The sequence below is a fragment of the Culex pipiens genome, chromosome 3, assembly GCF_016801865.2.
Source record: "Culex pipiens pallens isolate TS chromosome 3, TS_CPP_V2, whole genome shotgun sequence".
In the NCBI taxonomy this organism is placed as follows: Eukaryota; Metazoa; Arthropoda; class Insecta; order Diptera; family Culicidae; genus Culex; species Culex pipiens.
The window spans coordinates 12,548,364-12,575,006 of NC_068939.1; the positions used below are offsets into that span (position 1 = coordinate 12,548,364).

General features: G+C 34.7%; 1 protein-coding gene across 1 annotated transcript in view; it reads left to right on the forward strand.

Annotated features, from left to right (window-relative positions):
* The first annotated feature begins 411 nt into the window (after positions 1-411).
* LOC120432598 (anaphase-promoting complex subunit 15) overlaps positions 412-26,643 on the forward strand; it is a 35,314-nt gene continuing 9,082 nt past the window's right edge. The window contains exon 1 of the mRNA XM_052710998.1: positions 412-415. The gene's annotated coding sequence lies outside the window, so the exon portion shown is untranslated. The remainder of the gene's footprint in view (positions 416-26,643) is intronic.

The window sequence follows — 26,643 nt, forward strand, 5'->3', positions numbered from 1 at the left end:
CACAAAATTTCATATTTCAGAAAAAAAAATAAATCCACAATATGCATGATTTTCAAACACTCCTGAAAGTTTCTTGAAGATATAAGGTTTGAGTTTGCGGGTAAATTTTTATACAGCTATGCCGTAGGCACCCAAAGAAGAGAAAATCCGTAAGTAAATTAAAGATTTTTGAATATTGTAATGGCCTTTTTTATGGACGGCTGCCAAAATTGTATGGAGACTTCTATAGACGAATTAATGATGCAAAATGTCTTCTGTGGTCATAGAAAAGGTACGCAATTTTCCAAATTCATGAGGAAATCTCTTTGTTTGGCCTGCTAAACTGTATAAAGGCTTGCTTTTTAAGACGATCTAAAAATGTCATGATTGAACTCAGGTAATGTTTGGTAACCTTAAATACAAAATTAAAAATCCTGGAAAAATGGAAAATTCAGAAAACTGCACTTCAACGCCTTAATATTTTTAGTCAATGTTATTTTAGAACTTTTACTCTAATTTCGTTATAACAACAAAGTCGAATAAAACGCTGTAATTTTTTTTCGTCATTCTTATAACATGCATTAAAAAAGAGTAATCGATCTCATATTTGATATTCAAATATGTTTACAGACGATGATCTTTTCCTCTCCAAAAGCAACTCAAAACACAAAGAAAGTATCAAGAAAAAAAAACAAGAAATCAAGAAATTGCATTCAACGCCTCCGCCTCGTGACCAACGATCGCGGGTTCGGATCTAACTCGCCAAAGTATGTTTAGATTATGCCCACCAAGTGCATTAAACCGGTCTCGCCGCAGTTCAACGGCGGTGCACACGCGGTTTTCCTATGCTCTCGTGTCCTCTCGAAAACGGCCGCGCTTTATGCTGTCGAGAGGCCATTTCCCGAGTCTTTCACTGGGCGCGTTTGATGTAAGTGTGTGTGTTGGTGTGTGTTTTGCCAATGTTGCTTTCCTTTTGCTTTTTCTTTGTGTGCACGTTTGGCGCGTGATGGCGACCACGGCCATTCTTCTGTCGCTTTCTGTCAGAGTGCAACTGCAGCCAAATTAGGGGAATAAGCTTATTTTTTCAAACGTTAAAAAAAAATTGTCATTAATGGTTATTAATCAAAAGAAATCTCAAATTAACATAAAAGAATCATTTTTTAAAAATGTAAGAAAATCTCGTCACACAATTAGGTGAACTAATCAGCAATTTTCTTCCATCGACGCTGGAAAAGTGCATCCATTCATCCAAAGTGTCCAAGCCTCGAGGCCTAGGCCAAAGTTGTTTGACGCTGGCCGTGGCCGCCGCTGCTGAGAAAAGTGCAAGTAAGAAATGCAGCGAAACAAATCAGTAAAAAAATAGAAAGAAGAAAACAAGCCAAGGAAAAAAATGGAAATTGTTTTCGAGGATGAACTTTGAAAATGGAGAAAATTTCGTTCGCTCGTTCGCTTGTAAAACTTGTTGTAATTACATTACTCGGTTTGGAGCCCCGGTTCAGCCAGCTGGTTGGTTGACTTGTGTTGCATTGTGCAGTTTCTTGACCTTTTTTGCACAGAAGTGCATGCACCAGCGGGCAGGCAGGCAGTGCATTTCTCCGCGACGACGCTGGAAAATAAAGGTCATCGGTGAATGAAACCTGTTGCGGTGCATCGCGCTAATCCTTCGTGGAAATTTTAATGTTTTGGAACTTTCGCTAACGCTAACTGTTCAAGTAAAATATCGTGATCCTCTTCTAGAGCTTTTCTATAGCATTCATTTAAAATTTTGTTGAGGCTGCTAAATATAAATAAACAACCATCATTAAATTTTTTTGGTTTAATGTACCCTTAGACAATAAAGTCTCAAGAAGAAGAAAAATGTAACATATTCTTATTTTTGTTGTTGTCGTTGTGTTATCAAATATTGATAATTTACTGGTCCTTGTTTGCACAATATAAATATTGCGCGTATTGAGAAATAATCAGTTTTGGTGATTATCTTGAAGGGGTCCCAAATATAGGAGCGCAAGGAGTTTTTCAATTGATCGCAGCAATCGGTTTGATTTTCACTTTACATTGCTGTCAGTGCAGATCAGCAATTTATGCTATTTTTTCGTTTTGAGAGTCTTTTTCAGATGGTGAGCGTTTTTTAATGGAATAATATTTAATATTTAACATAAATCTTCTTCCTTCTATTGCAGGGATCATGTTTGATTTAAAAAATATATCAATCCTGAGGCTTTTTCGCAACTGCGTTCATTTATTGTGTAATGCAGTTAGGGGGATGTTTTGCCAAAAACGGATTCCGGTTGTGACCACCGGGGAACATGGGAACCGCAGACCGCCCAGCAGACAAATTAATACACTAATACACTGAAGACGCTCTCCATTCAAAATTAAAAAGTTTCATACGTCGCATGGCCAGTTAACCGACGAGTTAACGCTGTTTCCTAAATACGGTTCTGGAACTGGTTCCGATGTTCCGTCTCATGGATTTTATTTTGCTATTCTAGGATTGTTTTGTATGGAAAAAGCAATGGAATCAAAATTCTTGACCAAACTGGATCTATCGGTGGTCCGTACCCCGGCAACCGGTCTGTGGGGTAATTTTCTATCAGATTCTTATCAGATACTTAAACATGGGTTTCTTGGAACCAAAGAGAAGTAATTTTTGGTGGAACCATGTTTTGTTAAATTTTTGGTCATTTTCTCACTTTTACCCATTGTCTCGTGCCATTTAGTGTAATCAAAATCAGGGCCGATAGCCCTCAAGCCGCTGACCTTAACCGTCAGGTAATGTCTCCTCTGAGCATGCCCGGGTTAGCGTATGGCTGGGCGTCAAGGTTCTCCAACGATGGGGAAGCATGCCCGACGGAGCCAACAATGCCCGCTGTGCGTCCATCCGACCAGGTACCCGGTTCAAAAACGGTAGATTCCGCCACCAGAAACCAGACAACCGCAGCCAAAATCGACAATCAATCGTCAGCCAGCAGTAAAAGTCCCTACGAGTATCTCAGATTGGCAGTCAACAATAATTTTAAAAATTTGTCTAAGCCTACTCTCCTGCCTTCTCTAGGTTTCCCAGGGTTTTCCCATTGCGACGATATCTTTCTGCGGCGATTTATTGGAGCGCAAGATTCTAATTTTTCTCGAAATTATTAATAAAAAGCAAGCTGAAAAAAATGGAGGCATTCTTAACGTAAAAAGATTAAAAAAAAAACACTTTCTTTTTCTATTTTTAGATGCCGGTGTGCTCTCTTGTACTAAGCTTGCTGGGATTCCTATCTAGATAGTACAAGAGAGCACACGGCTATCGATTTCTAATAATTTCATATCCACAATTCGAAAAAAAAAATGCAAAATCGACCAAAAATCGGCTTTGAAACTTATGGTGTTCAATTTGCATTAAACTTTCAAAGCTGATTTTATCCACAAAAAAAAACAACTTATCTGTTAAAAAGGAACAAAAGTTGTTACGATTAAATTCTGAAACTATCATCGTTTTTGGTGTTTTAAAAGTTTAAGCACATTTTATTGAAAGTTCTTATCCCCTTCTTATTAGACATAAATAAGGGTTTTGACGTAAATATTTAGGTGAAAAATATTTTCATAAAATAACTGACAATTCACATTTTTACACATTTTTTTAAGGTAATTTTACTCAAAAAAGAGGTAATATTCAACCTACCAAATTTTCAACATTCCAAAATTCATTTTTTTTTGCTGTGTATTACGTCTCGAGATTTCCTGAATTTCATACCTTTCGGCTTCAGATTTTACAGATTCTTTCTTAGATTCAAATTTTACAGCTGGATAATTTTACGCCAACTCACACGAAATCGGAAAAAGTTGCCCCGACCCCTCTTCGATTTGCGTGAAACTTTTTCCTAAGGGGTAATTTTTGTCCCAGATCACGAATCTGAGTCCATTTTTCGATATTTTGTGACGGAAAATAAACAATTCCCGGGAAATTTGGATTCAAATGAGGTTCAATTATGAGGTGTCTTTCAATACGTACAAAATATCATTAAATAATCAGTAGTATTTTGTAGCATAAGTGAATTTACCTTAAAAATCTGTTTTTCATTTGAAATATCATGTGTGTAAATATTTGAAGTGAGTTTTTTAAAATATGTTTGCAATTTTTGGCCACCATTTTCTTAATTCTAAATTGTTTTTAAATGATTCAGCTTAAATAGAAATGTAGAAAAAACTCAATTATGATCTTGGCGGAAAAGTGGCACCTTATTTTCAAATGATACAACAACATTTTTTGTTTTAAATCTTACCAAAATTATAGTTGTTTATTTTCATTCCATAATATCGCCCAACAAATAAACAAAATCTATTCCCATTTGTGAAGCAATTAATATTATTTAAAATAAATCATGGCGAGGAATTTTCAGAAGAACTGATAAGTGCAATGAGGACACTACATTGAATTTAAAAAAATTTAGTTCTGTCATCATTATTATTATTTTTTAATTTTAAAAATAAATGTCAAAAGGTTTTAAAAAGGTGTATATTTCCACATAAAGAATTCCCGGAACGGAAAATATATATATATTTTTAAATTCCTGGCATTTTTTTCCCATGACACTTCGAAACTTAAGATCTTCAGATTATAAATAATCGAAACTTCAGATTATAGAGTCTGGACTGTATTGAGATAATGAATAATCAATTGACAGTTAGAAATAAAATTTAAGTTGTATTGTATTGACTTTTAACATAAATTCTCTTAAGTTTTTTGGAAGTAAAAAAAAAAAGCTAAAATCACTCATGATGAAGATGCATTTCTCCGCCCGGGTAAAAGTCGTCCACCAGTGCAGTGTACGAATCAACTGTGTCCAACTCCGCTAGAGAGTTGGGAGCTCTGTTGCCGTTTGCGCGCCCAGTCTAAGGGACGGCCATTGGCCACTATTCCGAGGTGAACGAACGCGTCGTCGTTGATGCAGTTGCAATTGCAGTTTCAGTTCAGCTGAGCCGCACTGGGGCTGCCTCAAAGCTGCGATAGATGACGGATGAGGAGAAAAGGGGAAAATTGCACTGCTGGCTGGATGGGTGGGAGTGGTGAGGGGTTTGGTTGGGAGTTTTGAACGAAAATCTAGGAAAAGTGTGCGCAATGTAATGTGATGATGATATGAACATAAATATACAGAGTAACTGCCTTGATGAGATCGAGATGGAAGGATGCCAAATCGGATGGAAGAAATAGAAGTGGGATATTTGTGTATTTTATGCTGATGAGCATAGTAAGGGTTATGATGATGAGAATGTTATTACAACAGAATAAATTTGATAGATTTGCTGAATAAAAGTGCTGATATTCATATAATTTTTTTAACCGTCAAATAAATTTTGAAATTTAGTTGTAAATAAAAATAGAATTTGTGCTTAAATATAGCCTGCTTTTTGCTTTTCTTCAAGTTACTGTGAAAAGGCCTTCTCTGTGCATCATTACCATACGACTCAGATTAGTAACCTAGATCGTGGTCCGACTCATTGCCACTTGAATTGAAAGATCCTCCGGGCTCTAATCCATTCAACTGTCATTTTCGAAAACCACACGATCAAACCCGCGAACCCCGTCCAATGTCGTCCAACTTTCCAAGTCATGGCTGTGTACTAAAGCCGCAACTCCAACTTCGCAAGCCTACCCACATTTCCACCGGGCCTGCTCAGTATTTTTCAAGTTCAACGGCCGATTATTTACCGTGCCATTTCACTTTGCGGCCGGTTTTTCCTCGGCACAATGACTGCACGTTCCAGCCCCCACCCCGAAGGGGGGGCAACTGCAACTGCAGCAGCATGCAGAAGAAAAGTGCAGCCCACCGCGCTGTGGAGTCGTTACACCACAACACACGAGGTGGGTTTGACGGGAAATTTTCCTCGTTTTTAATGGTTTGATTTTGATCATTATTTAATCATTTTTGAATAATAAATTTTGTTGAAATCGATAATTTTCACAGATAAAATTTTCTTTCTGAAATCTAACACTTTCAACACCGTGTGCCCTTCCTAAAGAAAACATAATCTTGATGCGGTTCGCAAAGGAAAAAATAAAAGTTCATTCTGCTGCTGCTGCTTGCGGTTATGGCCAGAGGCAAGAGCAAGTCTCCGCTCCCTCCCCACGAGCTTTTCCAAAAGCACTCCGGAACGATGCACTTTTGCGGTCTCGGAAAAAAGTGAAATTATTTCACTATCGTGCCAATAAACCATGCACGTGAGCCTGAGGGGGTCTTGATTGCGGCGGGGGGATTAATTTTTCCATGCAACCATCAGGTTTGGCCGCAGCTCAGCATGCAACTCGGGTTTGTGCGCGCGGTTTTTGCTTTCAAGATCATGCTGCGATTGAGAGGTTATAACAGCGATATGTGATAAAAGTGCAAGTGAGGGGGAAATTTTCGATGGATTTTAGAAATTTAAAAAATCTTCAAAATTATTGAACACTATTTTTTATGAGTGCCTCATTTTGAATCAACCTTAAACAACAGTTGTCGAAATTGAACGGCAAACACAGCTGGCTCTGGATCGCAAAGTTTACTCTTTCATGCGCAAAGTCTCTAAATTTGGACAAAATTAAGACGCGCGAAATATTGTAAACGTAGACGCAGTTTGGTTTTGGTTCTAGCAGCATTGAGAAAGCTGAACAAACAGCTGTTGTTGTATCTGGTTTGAACGATTTGTTTTGCAGTCTGCTCCAGCGGTGTCTATTTTGGAGCGGTTCAATGCAGTGCAAAGGTTGAATAATAATAATAACAGAAATCGGCCTCCATCTTTTTAAGGTATTTTCGAATTTTTCAAATGCGTTTTTTTTCATCATAGATTCAACCTTTGTGTAAACAAATTTAAAATTAGTTTTTGCATTGAATTCAATGGAGAGTACTGATACTTAAGATACAGTTTTGTCAGATGTGTAAATTTTGCGTTCAACGATTTGAAATGCACTTTTAAGCATATTTTGCCAGAATTCATCTGACAATAACATAAGATTTCACAGGGTTTTTTTTTAATAAGCTTCACTTAAAACCTAAGAATGAATTGAAAAAAAAACGACGCTTCGCTATTTTATATTTCGTAGTTAAAATTTCCCCCGCTCAATCTCTTAATAGCAAATTTGGGTTGGATTGCAGCATGGTGATTTCAATCCCCATATTTGTTGATTGGTGATTTCAATCCCCAAATTTTTTCAATTGTTATCTGAAATCTTTTTTTAATTTTAACTCGTCTGATTTTTTGGAGCAATCATTAACCTAACCCCGCCTCTAGACGGGCTTCGATCTAAAAAATCGTCAAAAATCAATTTTCCAAAAAAAATTTGATCATTAAAAAGTATTGGAAAGAAGAACTCTTAAAATTTCAGAAAATTTTAGGGTTGGAAGTTTAACATGTTTTATGTGACTTTGCCAATGTTTTTAAAAATGTCATTTTTTAAGCAAAAAATTGAAAAAGTGGCTGTAAAAACGTGAAAAATGAGATAGGCGAAATGTAATTATATTAGGTAGTGGAATAGGCCAAATACTATCACAATCAAACATAAACTAAACAAGATAAATGCAAATTAAAATACTAAAAATAAAACAAGAAAAACATTAAACAAGAGAAGTTAAATTTTTCGTAGAACAAAAGTTGCTCAAAATGACGTCCTGAACACGGGGAAAAAAAATCCTCGAAAAAAAATTTGAGCAGTAGAGGTTAAAACATAATCACTAAAAATATTTTGCATCTTTTATTCTCATAAACTATGGATTAAATTTTCACCGCTAAACATGAAACTTTTGTGAAATTTTCCCTCTCTTGTTATAAAAATAATTTTAAAATTTAAAAAACAGGCTCATTAATGCTAATAAATATTTAATTTTCGATGGCATGTTTGATTTTGCATCTAAAAATTGGTTTTGAAATATTATTAGGCAATATTTTCGATTTTTTGGAAAACCTATTTTTTTAACATTCATTCGGTACCAAAAATTGCACCACCCTAAACTCATGCCATTTTTAGTACCCTTAAACTTTATAAAAATTAAACGAAAATTTAAAAGTACGTATTTTATATGGAAAAACAACTGCGTAATAGAGAACTTCTATGAAGAATAAGTATCTGTTTTGAAAATTGTTTTTTTCTACATGACCAAAGGAGTCATTTTGCCTCCCTACAATTTTGAAAACCGTCCATTTATAAAGGCTATCAAAAATTTAAACTTATAGCTCAATATAAACAAAATTCTTAGAACTTTCTCAGAATAAAAAAAAACCCAATATTTTGGCAAAGCTGTAGAAATTGCCTAGAACTTTTCAGAAAAAATGGTTTCACTCTAAAAAAATCCATTTTTAAATAAAACCATTTTCGAACAGTCCAATTTTTGAATATGTTTTAGATGACAAAAATGCCATCTTTTGAGCTATGGCTCCATAAATCATGCATTTTTCATGTTTTCTCTACATCACTATAAAAGCGTTAAATTTTTAAGTGAACTTAACAAATATGCTGCCAATTTTCAATGTCAATCTAATCTAATCTAATCTAATCTAATCTAACACAAACGCAGCCAGTCCGATGAAGGCATGCTGGAAAGTCTTGTGATTAGATTACGCCCCAAGCACTTTTCTTGTCATTATTAATAATTGCAGTACATCCGAGAACACCCGAAAATGTATTGCAAAAATTAAAGCGGCCAGCCCTACTACGTTGTGTTTACCGAGAGAGGATTCTGAGAACGGATCACATTTCACAGAATCATCAGGGGAGGAAGGATGCGTGGACATACCGAACCAAACGCTCCAGTTTACAGTTTCATATGTGTTTTGTATAATGTGTTAAGTGTAAAATATAGTGTGGTTATATAATCAATTAAATAACATACTGCAATAAAATGATCATTTAATAAAATCCCTTCACCTATATATAATAACCACGCACCCAAGCACACAAACAGCGACACAAAGGAAATGAAAATAAGCATGCAATAACAAGACAGCGCGTCCCCGTGGTCAGCGCACTAATGATGCCATTATTTAATTATAATAAGCACGCACCCAAGGACATAAACAGCGACACAAAAGAAATGAAAATGAGCATGCAAAAACAAGACAACGCGTCCCCGTGGTCAGCGCACTAATCTGCTGCCAATTTTCAATGTCAAGAAATTAAAGTATTATGAAATGTCCCGATCTCTCCAATACAATATTTAAAAAAAAATGAGTCAACTCAAACCTTTGAAAAGGTCGAAAAGACATTTTTTCGATTATATCCCTAAAATGTGGTGAAAGTAAAGATTTGTTATAAGTTTGTATTTTGGGAATTCAACTTTCAATTTTGCTGCATGTATCAAACATTTGCTATGAAAGTTGTTCTTTTAAAAATGCCTATGAATAAGAAGCTATTTTTTAATCCTGTTTTAAGCACACCTCAAAATTGTAATTAAAGAAGTAATAATATATTAATGTTCTTTGAGTAAAATTGTCTAAACAACCCGATGATGCATCCCGTTTTCCAGTTCGAACTAATTTTCATTGAAAAAAAACGTGACACTTTGAGAGTATTGGAATAATTTTATTTATCAAAGTTTTCTAATTCCAAATTTTTAAATTTTTAATCTTTTCAAAATATGTTGAAAACTTCTACTTGAGATACTTTGAACTTTTCTCTGCCAAGGTCAGTATGTTTCTATACTAATTGATTTTATACCTCAAAACATTGGATTTACATTAAAATTAATGTTTACCTACTTTTTCGATATAGCATAGCATAGCATAGCATTGGTGTCTACCCGTAGCTGCTACTTCGATATTGACCAGGACCCCAAAAATTGCTTCGTGGACCACAGATGAAAAGTAGGAACCAATCATCACCCCTTCGCAATTTTTGAAGGTCCCTATGATGCTGATCAATACCGACGCCGGATGAGAATGTTAGTCCGATACTTGAGTGATGGAGACCGCTAAATCGGCTGCGTCTCCGACAAAGTATCACATGAGTTTTGAGGGGTTAGTAAGATTGGTTTGAGGTCATTATTCACTGTGGTAGGTGATGCGACCATAAACAATTTGTTTATCGGTTGAAATTTTAAAAATCCAAGGCAGCCGCCTGCGGAAAGATACATAATTGATTATTTAAAAAGTTTTTGAATCGTGCGCGTGCCAACCGAGCAGTAAATATGGGATGGACTTATCAGTATATTTTTACTGTTTATACGATAACGCTAGCAAATTTAAAAAATAGTAAATAAAAGATGCTTTACTCCTCATAAAATGGATAGTCTAATAAGTTAATACCAAAACTGCCGGTTGATATACGTTATTACGATCAACAAATTTTAACGAAAAGAAAACAAAGCACCGTGTAAATGATTGTGATGAAATTAAAATAATAACTTAAACGAACTAAACCGGCGGCGTGCCTTACGATCAACGAAGAGATGGAAATGACAAAGGAGTCTAGGCGTCCCCGCGGCCCGCGCACCAATGGTCTATCCTAAATGTCATCGTGTCTTTCGATAAACGACTCTATAGAAATGAGTTGTTCACCGTGAAAATTTAACACATTATTTGAAAAATAATTGCACAATTTACCCGACGCCGTGCCTTCTGATCGAGCTGCTCCACCATCCAAATTCGACTCGAATGTTTCCATTTTTTTCGATATTCAATTAAACTCGTTGATTTGAATCAAAAAGATGTTCAAAATTGGCAGACAACATAAAATCTGTCGAAATCTTTCACATATAATGATAAATTTTTATTCTGACTTACAAATGAAAATCTGGAATTCCCAGATTTATCTGGCAACCTTGCAACACTGGTTCCTTGATCTTTTTTTTACAGTCATCCCTCATATTCAGAACAGTTTACAGATCGGCCAATGTTCAAAAAATCATAGGAAATCGATAATTGAACATAATGATTCGCTTTTACCTTCATTTGAAAGCTTTTCTTGCGATCTTTCGAATGCTGTATCGAATAACTGCAAATTTTAACTTCTATATCAAGTTTTTGTAGAAAAACTGTGACCCTTGAAATCCACTTTGGATCTCTTCAGGAGCTCATAATTTTTACAAAATAATGACTTCACACACTGAAACCAATGAAACTCAAGCTTAGTAAAAAAAGCAAAGCAATCCACTTTAACGACCCCCGGTTCTTTTGTGGGCTCTTTTGCAAGTTTCTGCTCTTTTATTGGCGTCCGAAGGTTATGTGTGGTGAGTCACCCAAAACCTCTTTTACGCAAATGGACCGACGTTTTACTTCCCCATCCGATAGAAGACCAGGAGGATAAGGCGGGAATCGAACCCGCGCCCCAACTTAAGGATCGGCAGCCGAAACCGCTAACCACCGCGCCACGAGGCCCCACAAGCTTAGTTATGTTTTATGAATAGTCTGATAACTTTTTTTGTGAAAATATCAGTTAAATTCTGGTGTTCCACTATTGTGGGAGGCACAATAACATCCCAACAATTATGGAACATGCAATTTGGAGGCAGTGTTTTGCTGCTCAGGATAAAATAGTCTTGAAATGAAGTTTTTTGTTCAAAAAGTACTACTTTTACTAGTGAAATAGCAAGAGAATGTCCAAATAAAGGTCCTAAAAATATTAGGGTCGACAGAAAAGATGCATTTGGCATGCTATTGACAAATTAACACAAAAGTGTTCCGAATTTGTGGGTGTTCCGAATATGTGGGATGACTGTAAACTGTAATATAAAGATTTTTATATCACTGCATACTGTCAGCGGGATTGACATTTTCAAAAGATTGGCAGTTTTATCGAAGGCTTTATAAAACAATGCCAAATTTTGATAAATAAATTGGAAAACTGAAAGAAATTTCCACGAAAAGTGTTTGTTGATATCCTTTCGGAAGTCGCGTGTTTTGACGTTTAATACAAGTGAGTGCCATTAAAAAATGTGTTCAAAGTACACGTATGCGACTGCCGGTGGGATGTCACTCGAAGTCTCCGGGACGTTATACTCGATTTGTAAGACAAGCCCGCATAGTTTTATGGGAATGCTTGAAAAAAAAATTAAAATAGCAAGCAATCTCGAAGTGCCCTACAAATTTCTAGATAATTAGTCTTAGTTAGAAACAATATGAAATTTGAATCTCATCCATTATACAATCTTTATCATCAGAAAAAAAAATCATTTGTCAATTTTAATCAAACGCAACGAAAAAATAAAGGTGTTTTAAGTATTAACCTTTTCTTGTTTATGATTTTGAAGAATAGTTTGTAACAATCGTATAAAAGATGTTTATTTAAATACGCATTTTTGTTATGAAATAATTTTGAACTCTATGCAATTGATAGCAGTGATTAAAAAAAAGTATTTTAAATTCAGGTTGTTCGGTGTGGTTTTAAATTAAGTTTTTGGTTCTTTAAAAATCTGCATAAAATTGCATGCATAGCTTAAAAAGCTTAAACAATGTAGCAAGATCAAGACGAATTCCAAAAACTATGTTCGTGTAAATCCCACCAACAGCCCACCAAACAAGCACATCAACCTCTAATGCTCCCCCGATGCAAGCTGCTGCTGCAGTTCGGTGCAACTTCTCCGTTTTTGAAAAACGAAAGCTGGCCAAACTTCGTTCCGTCAACAACCAGCTCCGTGAACTTTTCCTGCAAGACTCTTACGATTAGCGTCGACGATCTGGAAGGGGAGGAGGAGGCAAGGGCAGGATAGATGCACTTTTCCTCTCATTATACTTTAATCAAATACCATCACTGGCTGTGGCCGCCACTCCAGTTGATGCCTATCCAAGATATGGTCTCGCTAGGGCAGGGTGTCTACTCAATTTATGTTTTTTTTTAATTTATTTTGATTTTCTAATTTAAACATTTGGATTAATTTTGGATTTGTGTTTTTTTTTTATTTTACAAAATTTCAAGTGTTCACCCTGCCCGCATTTCGCCCCCAAGGCTTGTGATACATTCACCGAAACCGCGAACCGAGACTCGAGACTTGGACTTGGCCGGACTATTTCTATACTTTTTCGCTGCACCTTTCTTCTATCTTTCCCATGCGGACTAGTTGCTTAGTCTAAGTCTCTATCTCTATCTATGTGCCTCGGTGGTGTGTTTAGCTCTCTTAGAAGAAGTGCATCGACCAGCAGCAGCAGCATTTCTTCTCGTGTTTATGTTTGGCGAATCCACGCTGCACACTCACTCTGACGCTGCTGGGTCGTCGAACTCCAAGTTGAATGCAGTTTCGTTGCACTTTTTCTTTCTCCCCTCCCCCCTCTCTCTCTCTCTCACACACAAACAAAACGACGATGCACTTTTGCTTGGTGGTGGCTTTGAACCTGAATTCAGCTGGCTTTTTTTTCCATTTCGTTTGACCGCAATCACTTTTTCCTTTTCGCTTGGCATAGACGAGAGCTTTGGAAAATTGGACTGGAAAGCGTAGGGGTGAGTGGGTGGGTGCTTGAGTCACGTGGGAAGTGGGTGAATGGTGCCCCCGAGGGAGGAGGAATGGTGGAGCTTTTCGCGATAGAAGGGGAAATCGTGAATTATTTGATGCTGAGGGTGTTGAAATGTGATAACTTTGGATTAATCTGGCATTTTTTGGCTACAAAGTTGTATTCGGAAAAGAATGTTGTTTACTTCAAAAATTTAGCATAAACTTTAGATAAATAATTATAAAATAAGGGAAAATTTTCATCTGCAAAGCAAAATTCTATAAATTATTACATAGATACCTCACGGAAAGGATTTTGTTGGACTTTGTCGTGGACTTTACATTCCATCTGTCAACTAAAGCAAACTTCAAACAACTTAATGATCCATCAACCAGTACAAATCTCCAGCATCCAAAGTACCTCAACCTTAAACCATCCCTTATGGGTGACTGTCATCTCTCTCTCTCGCTTCACTTTCACACCTCTGGGGGAGGTTGAACTGTCTCAAGCAGTGCACGTGATGCGCCATCACCGCACGATTTTGTCCCTCATTTTCCAAGTTCAATGCTCCAGCGTCACCCCCGGGGCTCGGAATAAAAAAGTGCATCATTGCATTATCTGTGGCGAATGCAAATCTCACCTTTGAAGGGGGCCGTGCAATCAAACCATTTTCACCGCAAATTAGTTGCCGTTGATGAAGGGGTATTTGTCTTGTGGGAGCTTAACAAAGGATTTGGAATTTATTGTATCAGAAATTCACAATATTCTTTAAACGATTCATTTTTAAAACTTCAAAATACAACGATAAGGATTATTTCTTCAACGTCGGAATCAATCTGACATTTATCCTTTTGTGATATAATATCGCTACGAAATCAGCCGATTTCGACCATTTTTATTTTTTTTCGAAAATCTGTAACTTTTGAGTGAATTTTCTGATCAATTCGGCAAAGTTGTAGGTATTGTTGAGGACTATTGAGAAAAAATTGGTACATGGAAAAAAATTGCCAATTTTCCAATTAACTTTTTTTTAAAAAACTCAATTTCCCAAAATTCGTTTTTTTTATTATCGAGATTTTTTGATATGTTTTAGGGGACCACAATCCGCAACTTTTTAGCTATAGATAAGTATGGTCAAACAATCGGCATGAATCGGTAATTAATTTTTCAAAAAATAGTGATTTTTGGAAAAAAATCGAAATTTCTACAAAAAAAAATGTTAAATAGAAGACCAGTTTTTAATGTGAAATCAAATTTACAGATTTTTGGATAAAGTGCACCGTTTCCAAGAAAAAGCCACTAAAAATTAAAGTTTAACTTAAAAAAAATGTGTCTAATCCTGAAAATATTTTGTTCGAATAGTTTAGATTTCCAATAAAATTTTCAAAGAGTCATTAAAAGTTGGGTCTCTGGTTTCTAAAATACAACTAATAAATGGAAAAAAACAAGAAAAGTTAAGTTATTTATTTTTTTTGACCTGATTTTTTCATAAATATTTTTGCGATTATGCGAAAATTGTGAACTAGTTTTGGATTTTTTTATTATTTCCATTATTCCTGAGAGGATTAGGTCACATCTAAACAGCCCACATTTTCTAATGCCAATATCTCTGCAACTAATGGTCTAATTTTTAATATTGAAAAAAAAAAACATTTGTGAAATCTAATGATCATTACGAAAAAATAAATTTTGTAATCATGACTATCATTTTAAATGGGCCATATTTTCAATGTTGTTTGAGAGAAAAATATACAGAAAAAATGATAAAAAATTAAGTATCTACCAAATAGTCGTGATTTAATCTGACAAGAATTTTTCAAAAACTATTAGACTTTAAATCGTAATCAAACAATTGTGAATTGTTCTGATCTATCCAACAAAAAAAAAACACTTTTTTTCGAATGGTCAATCATAAATTGTTAAGAACCTTTAGAAAAATAATAATCGAAATTTATACAACTTACTTTTTGGTGGATATACTTGCAAACGGTGAACAGTACCAAAAATTATGTAAAATACTTTTAGAGTGCAAAATGTGTTTTCAAGTAAAAAAATAAAGTCAAACATAGATGTTTTACAAGATTTTATTTTCCGAAAATTATTCGAAAAATCTTGACTGAGCAATTATGCGGTTATGGTACTTTTTCGCATTTTTTTTAATTTTCAGGGAGCAAAAAATATTTATTCAAATGAGTTCAAATTTTCAATTTGAAATTGAGTTGTATTGTATCTATACAATGAATTAAAAATGCATTCCCTTGCGTTTAATATCATTTTTAGCATGTTTGGGTCAATTCACAAGCATATTGAATTTAAATTGATTTCCGACAAAAATTTTGTTTTCGCTAAAAAAAATTCCTCAGATCTTTATTTTTTTAACCAATGATTTTATATCAACTGTAAGCGTGTATAGTTAATTTTCCAATGGTTTTTTCATTGAGCTGGTGAAAATTTGGCTTGTAATTTCAATCATATATTTTTTTTTGCCCAATCCCTCGACCGAATCGAATTTGAATGTTACTTTTTTTTAACAAATGGATAATGAAAAATGGCTTCATTGGACATACCGAAAGTATGTATATGCAAAGTTTGAGGAAAAAAAAAAGAATATTCATCGTTTTAATGCAACTGTGCTCTCTTGTACTAAGCTTGGTGATTTTCCTATCTACACAAAAAAAAAGTGTAAATTTACTCGACAAGGAAATTATGATTCACCTGTTAACTCGGTTGATGTTAAACTTTGGATTCGATGTAATCGTCTGTATCACACGTAAAATCATGTTTTATGCATTAATTGTTGCAAATTTACATCAAATTGCATTTAAATTTAAATAACTAATAACGTCCAAAAGTGTTACATCATTTATGATGTAACATTCAGAATTATTTTTTTCTGTGTAGTTGGCATAAGAGGGCACAGGGGCATCTTTTTACTAAAGTTCCAGAAAATAGGGTTCAAAAGCCCCATGTTAATTTGTACGTACAATTGTTGAAAACCCGCTTAAAAACCAACACCTTTTTTATTTAATTTCATGAAAAAATAATTGACAATTTTACCATGCATCATCTGTGGTCACCCTGGAACGAGCAAGCAAGATAGAAAATAAAATGAAAATTGCTTCGATTTTAAAGAATGCTTAGTTCTTTCGAATATTTTTATGGTAAATATGATTTTCTGGAAAAAAATCAAGATAGTAGAAAACGAAAATTTCAAATTAAATTTGAATTGAAATTTGAATTTCGGAAATTAAGCTGTCACTATTTTTGTCTTCCTCACTGAAGAATGGCTTTAAAATCACTCGAAAATTAACTTTTTAATTTGACCTCTAAGACCAACATTCATTTATACTTAAACTTATCGACTCAGAATCAAATTCTGAGCAAGTGTCTGTTCGTGTATGTGGTATATCGATCAAAAATATGCACTTTATTTCCTCGGCTTTGACTGAACGAATTTTGTCCAGATGTAGTCTACATGGTCCTGTTTTGGTTCCTACAGCTTGGTATTGAAAATCGTAAAGTTTCGTTTAGTTGTTTAGAAGTTATGATAGAAAACTATTTAGACGACAACAAAAAAAGGGTGATTTTCAACACGACCTTAAATAATTGCGTCTGATCGCAACAAAAAAGACGTGTAGAGGGTTGCCATTTTCTTAATAGGCGATGTCTGTATTTGCTTGACAAATAGTCTGCATTTTATTTTATATCGTAAACTTCTACTTCAGACGATAATTTTAATTTCGTAAAAAAGAGGTAGGCACCATCCACCTAAAGGTGGATTAAACAAGGTTTTTTATATATTGGATTCTTTCCACTTTGATTGAAAAAATAAAAACTGCTTGCATTTGCCCTTGAAAATCAGTTTATGTCTCCTGAAATTGTCGTATTAATCAAGTGTTACATATCAAGAAGGATTAACTATTTTTTATACTCAATACACGGTAAAAACCTGGGATAAAAGTTTTTCGAAATCAGTCGTGAGTTGTTACGAAAATGAGTTCTTCTAAATTGTTACTCGAGCAATTTCGCACTTTAAACTGCACTTCAAAACGCAAAACTGCAAACAAACTCACACACACACACACAGAATGGAAACGACTTCAAAATGTGATAATGACCGCAAGCGCGCACAAACTCACCCACACGAACGCTACCACACAAGAACGCAAACGCACAAACAAAACGCATTTCGCTGATAACAGAGGCAATGATACGCATGGCGGTCAGACAGGCGAAGAACCTTCAATCCGGCCACCCGACGTGATAGTTTGTTTGAAGATGGCACTCTGACGCGAGAAAAGGGGAGTTGCTCTTTTTTTGATTGGGTTTCTTGAAAAAAAAGTTTTAATTTGAATTTGTTTGGAAATTAAGGAGAAAACCTTTATTTTTACATCAATTTGTTTTTCTTTAGAGATGTTTCTATTTATTCCTAATAATTTTAAAATTCCTAAGAATCACTAAGCCTTTTTCCCTTCATAAATAACTGCAATGCTGGCTGGCTGAAGGGCCATCGTGGCGAAGGGAACCACGATAGTGACGTGAGTTATACAATAATAGCGACATGAGCCTTTGATAACACTATCATTGAACGAGCGGATATGTGTTTGTGCGAGTGAGAGAGTGTAGTGTAGTGTGTTTTTTGTACTCACCATGAACGTTTGTCAAGGTTTTGCAATGGCTTTCAAATTGTTTGTGCGCTGGTGACATGCGATAGTTGCGCTGGTGATAGTATTTTCGATGGGGACGCATGGTGTTTTGACTTTAAAAGTTAGTTTTTTTGTTAAAAATGTCAAAAACTTTGAAATCAAGAAGATAAATCTTAAAACGCTTGAAAGATTTTTTAAATGTATTTTCTAACAATTTAAATAAAATTTTAAAATATGTGTTCAGCCAATGAAATACCGGTTCTTGATCCCCAATCCCGATGCATCCCTCCCTCCTCCTAGGGGACAGGGGGAACGAAAATTGAGGTTAGGTGCGATGATGCTTTATGGCGGACAGCTCACGATATCGAGCTCTCTACGACTCGTGTCTAGTTGGTTTAAAATAGGAAAATTCTTCCTTAATCTTGACAAGTCGTTGACCCACACTCGGCTGCACCTTTTCAGAGATAAATTTATGGTTGTGGGTTTGTGGTTGTGTGAGTGGATTTATGCAAATCCGTTGCAAATTTCTGGTTGCAGTGATAGGCCCCCAAAAACCAAAGCTAAAATCTCGATTCGCCACCTACATTCGAGTAGGAGAACTTTGGTGCAAGGTTACGTTTACGTTTTTGCGCGATAAGTGCAAAGGGGAGTGAAAACTATTTTAAGGTTTTTTAAAGAAAATTGATCTTTTGGAATAAAATAAAGTTAACAGGAGGTAAGAAATAAAAAGTTCTATCGATTGACTTTTTGATTTTTTTGCTAAGTTGCCTTTTTCATTGAAAATTCTGAGATCCGGATTGAAAACGCGAGAATGAGGTTAGATTGCTAATTTTGAAAATCATTCCAATTAACATTTTTCAAGCAGAGCGTTGCTTTTATGGTAGAAGTGACTTTAAAAAATATTTATAAACTTTAATAATCTACATTCTCAATTGATTAATTAGGTTTTGGTTGATTAAAACTTTTCCTTATTTTGAATCAGATAATGAACAGGTTAAATCGGACATCACAAGAATATTTTCGTTTATAACAATTAAGCTACTTATTTCTTACCTGAAAATTGTATAATTTGCTACTAATGTCGATTTTATGATGAAATAAAACAATTTCAAATTTCAAACCAATTTACTCGCTGTTGGTTATAATGAAAACATCACCCCAAGTTTCAGCGCCCTCTAGTGGGGGGTAATTTTGACGTTTGATTGCCTATAGCAGAGGGGGAAAGTTGAGGATGCAAAGAGGACCTAATGAGTGGCTCAAATGACGGCTTTAAATTGAGTTAACACTTGGACTAATGTCGCTGAACTACAGGGATTATTTTTGGACTGCGAACGTCCGACGTCTGTGTCGCATTAAAGATTGATGATGATAGCAGGACGCTCATGTTGAAATCAAAATGCATCTTTCTTTTTTTTATTTTAAACAATGTTTTATGTTGCCCCCCTTTCAAAATCGTTCGACAAATTAGAAAGCATTTTTTTTCAGGAAACTATAAAAAATTACTACAGGAAATAGAAGTCTAATCAACTGAAGTAACTTGAAACACATTTCCTGCGTTGATAATTGAAATTCGCATGTTTGGGCACACCTAAAAATATTTAGATTTTTTGTAAAATTCTGATATACAGTACATTGGAACAGACTTTGGTCAGAGTCGAGAGACATAAACTCCAAAAGATATTTGCAATGACCTAACGCTTTACGCTGTACAGTCCAGACTCAATTTTCCGTCAAAACGTCAAAACGTCGTCAAAAAAATACTTCGGATGATTAAATCAAGATTTTATTTTGTCTTTTTCAAGTTTTGTGCTTGAATATAATCTGAACAATGCTTCAAAATAATCTGGGAATATGTAATTTAATGCGAAGGACAACAATCACTTTGACAGTTTTGAATTGGTATTGCTGAAGTTTAATAAGACTTTAAACATGAGAACATATTTTTTTAATCATAAAATTATTGGAACTTAACTATTGTTTACGGTTGTTTAATTTTATTTATGTAAAAAATGTAGTCATTGTGAACATTAAATGTAATAAAATAATAATTAAAATTATTTGTGGGTGGCTTGAAGTTGCACTTCAACTAATATTTGTTCTTCTGCTACGGCCGATGCAAATATCCAAAAAAAGTTTTCGATCCTCGAAGGGGGCGTCGATTTTCGTGAAAAAAAATTTGCGGTACTGTTATTCTCAATAATTCACTAAAATTCAAATGACTTTGAATAAACCCAATCATGAGCAATTCTCTTCAAAATCGGCCTGTTTCGTGTATTTTTATTATTATTTTTTATTTATCAAACGTAATGGGGACCTTCGCTATGACCAAAGGAGCAATTATGTGTCATTGGTTCACCCATATAAGGCTTCAAACAATTTTCGTAGATTTCCATACAAAAATGGTTCGTAAATTTTTGAAATAGAATTTTCTGATCGGTTTGGTGTTTTTGGCAAATTGTGGGTGAGCAGTTCTCTCAGATTTCGGTCATTCGATTTTTTTTGTATTTTTTAATCCGACTGAAACTTTTTTGGTGCCTTCGGTATGCTCAAAAAAGCCATTTTGCATCATTAGTTTGTCCATATAACTTTCCATACAAATTTAGCAGCTGTTCATACAAAAATGATATGTGAAAATTCAAAAATCTGTATCTTTTGAAGGAATTTTTTCATCGATTTGGTGTCTTAGGCAAAGTTGTAGGTATGGATAAGGACTCTCATAAAATTATTTTTATTAGGTCCTTTTCGGTACTGGGACCTGGTTAGGACCGAGTCGGCTTTTGTAATTACATTTGACTTAATAATTACAGAGGATCTTGTGTGTAAATGTTAGTGGGAGGGGAGCGATTACCCGCGGCCTACTCGGAGTTAGTAGGGAAGGGATTGATGTTAAAGACAAGGCGTGGGAAGGGAAGGGGGATTGTGTAGGGGTTTTGGTTGGCTCTGCTGGCCTTTGCTTTTGTCCTCAGCCGCAACTCGGTGTCCAGCTGCTGGGGCGTTCTTGCTTTGCTTCCGGTGCAAACCAGAAACGACGGCTTTGTGCGAAGGCGAGTTATACTAACAGAAGGAAAACTAAATGGATAAGGACTACACTGGAAAAAAATGATACACGGCAAAACAAATTTTGCTGATTTTTTATTTAACTTTTTGTCACTAAATCTTGATTTGCAAAAACACTATTTTTATTTTTTTTTTTATATGTTTTAGAGGACATCAAATGCCAACTTTTCAGAAATTTCCAGGTTGTGCAAAAAATATTTGACCGAGTAATGAATTTTTGAATCAATACTGATTTTTTCAAAAAATCGAAATATTCGTCGCAAATATTTTTCAACTTTCAACTATTTTTCGATGTAAAATCAAATTTGCAAACAAAAAGTACTTTAGTGAATTTTTGATAAAGTGCACCGTTTTCAAGCTAAATCCATTTTTAGGTAACTTTTTTGAAAACAGTCGCAGTTTTTCATTTTTTTTAATTGAGGTGCACCTGTTAGCCCACTTTTGAAAAAAATATTTTTGAAAAGCTGAGAAAATTCTCTATATTTTGCTTTATTGAACTTTGTTGATACGATCCTTAGTTGCTGAGATTTTGCCATGCAAAGGTTTAAAAACAAGAAAATTGATGTTTTTAAGTCTCACCCAAACAACCCACCATTTTCTAATGTCGATATCTCAGCAACTAATGGTCCGATTTACCTACAACTTTGCCGAAGACACCAAATCGATGAAAAAATTCCTTCAAAAGATACAGATTTTTGAATTTTCAACTATCATTTTTGTATGGACAGCTGCCAAATTTGTATAGAAAGTTATATGTACAAATTAATGATGCAAAATGGCTTCTTTGGGCTATCGAAGGCACCAAAAAAGTTTCAGTCGGATTAAAAAACACAAAAAAATAAAATTGAAGAAAAAAGACAGATTTCGTAGAGAATTGCTCAGGTACTAATGAGGACTTTTCAGAGAAAATACGGTAGAACGAAAAAAATGTGCTGTTTTTAAATTAACTTGTTTAAAAAATTCAAGCTCCATTTTTTTATTTTTGAATTTTTTGAAATGTTAAAAAATATGGACAGAATTTTTCAGCCGAGATAAAATTTTTTGAAACAAATGCGCATCTTGAAAAAAAAATTCGAACAAATGATTTAACTTCAGTTTTTAACACTTGTAACCCCAACGGGGTCAAAAAAGTTGGAAATGCAACTTCACCGGCTCATACAACCCTTAGAAAAAAAGTTGGAAATGCTTTTGTTATTATAACTTAAGGTAGACGCATCTGTCTGTGGCTCTTGACATTCTTCCGGATCGAATGCAACAAGAATCATCCAAATCGGTTGAGTTTTCGCCGAGATACAGCCGGTCGAAGTTGCATTTCCACACAGCAAAAAATCCGATGGTAAAATCGCATGCAAAAGCATGCACATCACCTTTGTGAACAAAAGCATGTAATATTGTATGATAAAACGTGTACGCAAAAAGCATGTACAAAAGAAAAATAAATAAATTTTGCACATCCCAAAAATAACATCAATCTGGTGAGAGTCATATCCAGATTACCAAGTCCGCGCCCCAACCGTCTCGGCTATCTCGCCGCTGTGAAGGTGGTTGTATTAACACCGATGTAGCTGTACGTTCCCCATACATCGTATACAGTTAATTCAGTATACGACGTACGGGAAACCTACTGCTACATCGGCGTTGAACAAAGCATTTTCAAGACGGTGAGATAGCCGAGATGGTTGGGGCGCGGACTTGGTAATCTGGATTTGACTCTCAGCAGATTGATGTTATTTTTGGGGTGTGCAAAATTTATTTATTTTTCTTTTGTACATGCTTTTTGTGTACACGTTTTCTCATACAATATTACATGCTTTTGTTCACAAAGGTGATGTGCATGCTTTTGCATGCGATTTTACACAGAAATTTTTTACTGTGCAACTTTTTTGACCCCCTTGGTGCTTCGCGTAATTTTGACCCCGTTGGTACTACACTCAAACCCCGATGGTTTGACACCAACTGTTGTCAAACGAACGGGGTCACGTTTTAGTTTGACACCCCTTTTACACGGAGTTCACACACACTACCAAACGTTTGTTTTAATAGTGTGCGTGAGCGCCGTGTAAAAAAGTGACAGTTCGTCACTTTTTAGTTTGACTTTGACCAACCAACGGGGTACAAACTAAAAAAGTGTCAAACGAAAAAGTGACCAACCACCGGGGGTCGAGTGTACAAGTGTTAATGAAAAATCTCATTTGTAACCAAAAATTACAGATTTAAAAAAAATTCACCATGTTTAAGATATAGCCACTTGAAGTGAAATATCAACGGTTTATTTTTTTCGATTTGTTAAATAGTGATGATGTCCATTCCTGAAAAAAAAATTCTTAAAATTTATTCAATGTCTTTTAGGATTTTTTTTTGTTTCTTTTTTTCTATTTTAGCCTCTTAGGCAATTTTATTGTATAATATTGCCAATAAAAATTGCCTAAGAACCATTGAAGATTGGACCTCTCGTTGCTGAAATGCAACGAAAAAAAGAAACAAGAAAAATTAAGTTTTTCAAGTCTGATCCATTCGAAAAAAAAAAATACTTTTAAAATTTTGAAATTAACTCTAACATTTTTAAAGAGCGTAATATTGAATATTTAACCATTTAAAAATGTCTAGTCTAGATTCCAACATTTATCGAGTAAAATTTATATTTTTCCAAAAGAAATATTTTTTCGAAAAATCTAAACATGACGGCAACGTTTTTGTCTGTACTTTTCTATGGCTCAAACGTTGCGGTTTTTTTACTTCTAAAACGTATAAAAAATGACAAAAAAATTATATTGAAAATTTTAATCTCTGTGACAAAAATGTTACTAAAAATTTCACGTAATTTTGTTTTTCTGTTTACCAATTTATTTTTGAATAGTCCTCATTAATACCTACAACTTTGCCGAAAATACCAAACTGATAAGAAAATTCCTTCGAAAGATAATTTTTTTCGAATATTCACGTACTATTTTTATGGACAGCTGCCAAAATTGTACGGAGTCTTGTATGAGTGAACCTGTGGGTGAACCAATTCAAAATGGCTTCTTTGAATTTTTCGAACAGTTGCTCATAAATTGGAACGAATACTCAATATAAAATTCCAATTGATCAAACGTGAAAAAGATTATGAAAAAAAAATAAGAATCCTAAATTTTATTTTATCAACTTTGTTGCAAAATAGCGATAATAGTATGGTAAAATGGTTGTATGTTGAGATTTTAAAAACATACGCACCTTGAAAAGTTATTTAATTAACATTTCAAAGAAAATGCGGGCACGTTTTCAAATAAAACAAATTATTCAAAAAAAAAACGTTACTTAATTCACCTTTAGGTGGTTGATGCCTTCCTCACATTTAGAGGGTAATGCTGTTCAAAATAGAAACAAAGGGTGGACCTTTCAGTTCTATCAATTTGAATCATTATTCATACCATCTGATTGGGTAATTCAGGGCACTTATGTGCGTATAACTTTTGATAGGGTCATCAGATCTTCAATCTTTTGATTTCGTTGAAAGGATCTTTTGAATACCTATCTAACAATGTATAACAAGACGGGGTTTCTTACAAAAACCACCCTTTTTACAATCTTCCGGACTTTTGTTAAAATCGTTTATTTAGCATAACTTTTGAAGTACTTAACTAAACTTTATATTTTTCAATAGCGACTTATGGGACTCCAAGACGGATCGAATGAGACCAAAACGGTCCAAATCGGTTCAGCCAGTGCCGAGATAATCCAGTGCAAATTTTTTTGATCAACATCCCACCACACACACAGACATTTGCTCAGAATTCTATTCTGAGTCGATATGTATACATGAAGGTGGGTCTAGGAGGTCAAATTAAAAATTTCGTTTTTCGAGTGATTTTATAGCCTTTCCTCAGTAAGGTGAGGAAGGCAAAAAAACAAACAAAATGATTTTAAAATGTTTTGAGGCAATCCTGGTAGTTTCAATAAATCAAAAAATTAAATCAACCAAATAAAATAAAAAAAAACTAAGTGAAAGAGAAAGGAACTCGTTACACCACAACATTCCGCAGATCCAATCCATCACCCCAACCGGCGGGGGAAAATCTCGAAAAACTGGGTGGCACACTCGGGGCGCCAAGTGTCAAGAGTGTGTATGAGACGACCATTAAACCACCCATCTTGGCCACTTCTATAGACTTCAAACTCCAAAGTAGGGAAAGTGAGCGTGTGTGTTTGTGTGCACCCACTTTGGCTTATTTTCGCTGTGGTTTGCACATTTTTCGCTTCATTTTCTGCGGCAAATGTATGCAAAAATGGATGAAAAAGTGCGCAAAAAAACCCTCCCGAGATGATTGCCAGCTTTATAGTGCTCTGACGAAGAAATCCAGCCAACATTGAGGGGCACACGCACACACACGCTGGCTCAGTTTTGATAGGAAAAGTGCACTTTCGACCAGCCACGCACACAAACCGAATGATGAAAATGAAACCGATAAAAAGTGAAAAAGCTCGCAATTTTTCCTTCCAAGTCCCGCTCTACTTATATGACGAAGATTTGTGGTGGGTGTTTTGTTGGGCAAACTGCGTTTTATTGGAGTTCAAATCGTTGGATCGTCCAGTTTTTTACCCTACGAGTGTTGGTAAATGTCAAAGGAATATATTTGCGATACTTGGCATGTATTTGTGATTCAACATCCTTATACTGCCCATGTTCGCATAAATGTCCCATATGCAAAAACAGCAAGCCGAGAAAAACGCATTTGAAGTTTGTCCCACACATAAGGCTACATGTTAAGTTATCTCGAAAAAACTAGATTTCCTCCTGATTTCTTGAACAAAGTACTTATAGGCTTTTTTGAAAGAGCACACGATTTTGAACCAAACTGCATTATTAACTCAAAAGTGACGAAAATGCATATGGGACATTTATGCGATCAGGGGCAGTATAGCAATATACTTTTATGGGTTTGTTAGAGAAGACTATTAAAATTTATCATAATTCTAGAGTAAATTTTCAAAACAACCTATGAGTCACGGGTTTTTTATGCAGATATGATCTTTTGAAACTTTAACCTAGAATTCTATCAATCATTTTTGTAAATTATTTTTTTTTTTCAACGAAGATCATTTGTATAGAAATTTCGAAATGTATGCAGGTATTTTTGCATTTTTTAAGTATTTGATATGGAACTTTTTATGAAAAGCAGCTTCTCAAAAGCTTTTAGTTTCTGTGCGAAACAAAAACAAAAACAAAAACAAAAACAAAAACAAAAACAAAAACAAAAACAAAAACAAAAACAAAAACAAAAACAAAAACAAAAACAAAAACAAAAACAAAAACAAAAACAAAAACAAAAACAAAAACAAAAACAAAAACAAAAACAAAAACAAAAACAAAAACAAAAACAAAAACAAAAACAAAAACAAAAACAAAAACAAAAACAAAAACAAAAACAAAAACAAAAACAAAAACAAAAACAAAAACAAAAACAAAAACAAAAACAAAAACAAAAACAAAAACAAAAACAAAAACAAAAACAAAAACAAAAACAAAAACAAAAACAAAAACAAAAACAAAAACAAAAACAAAAACAAAAACAAAAACAAAAACAAAAACAAAAACAAAAACAAAAAC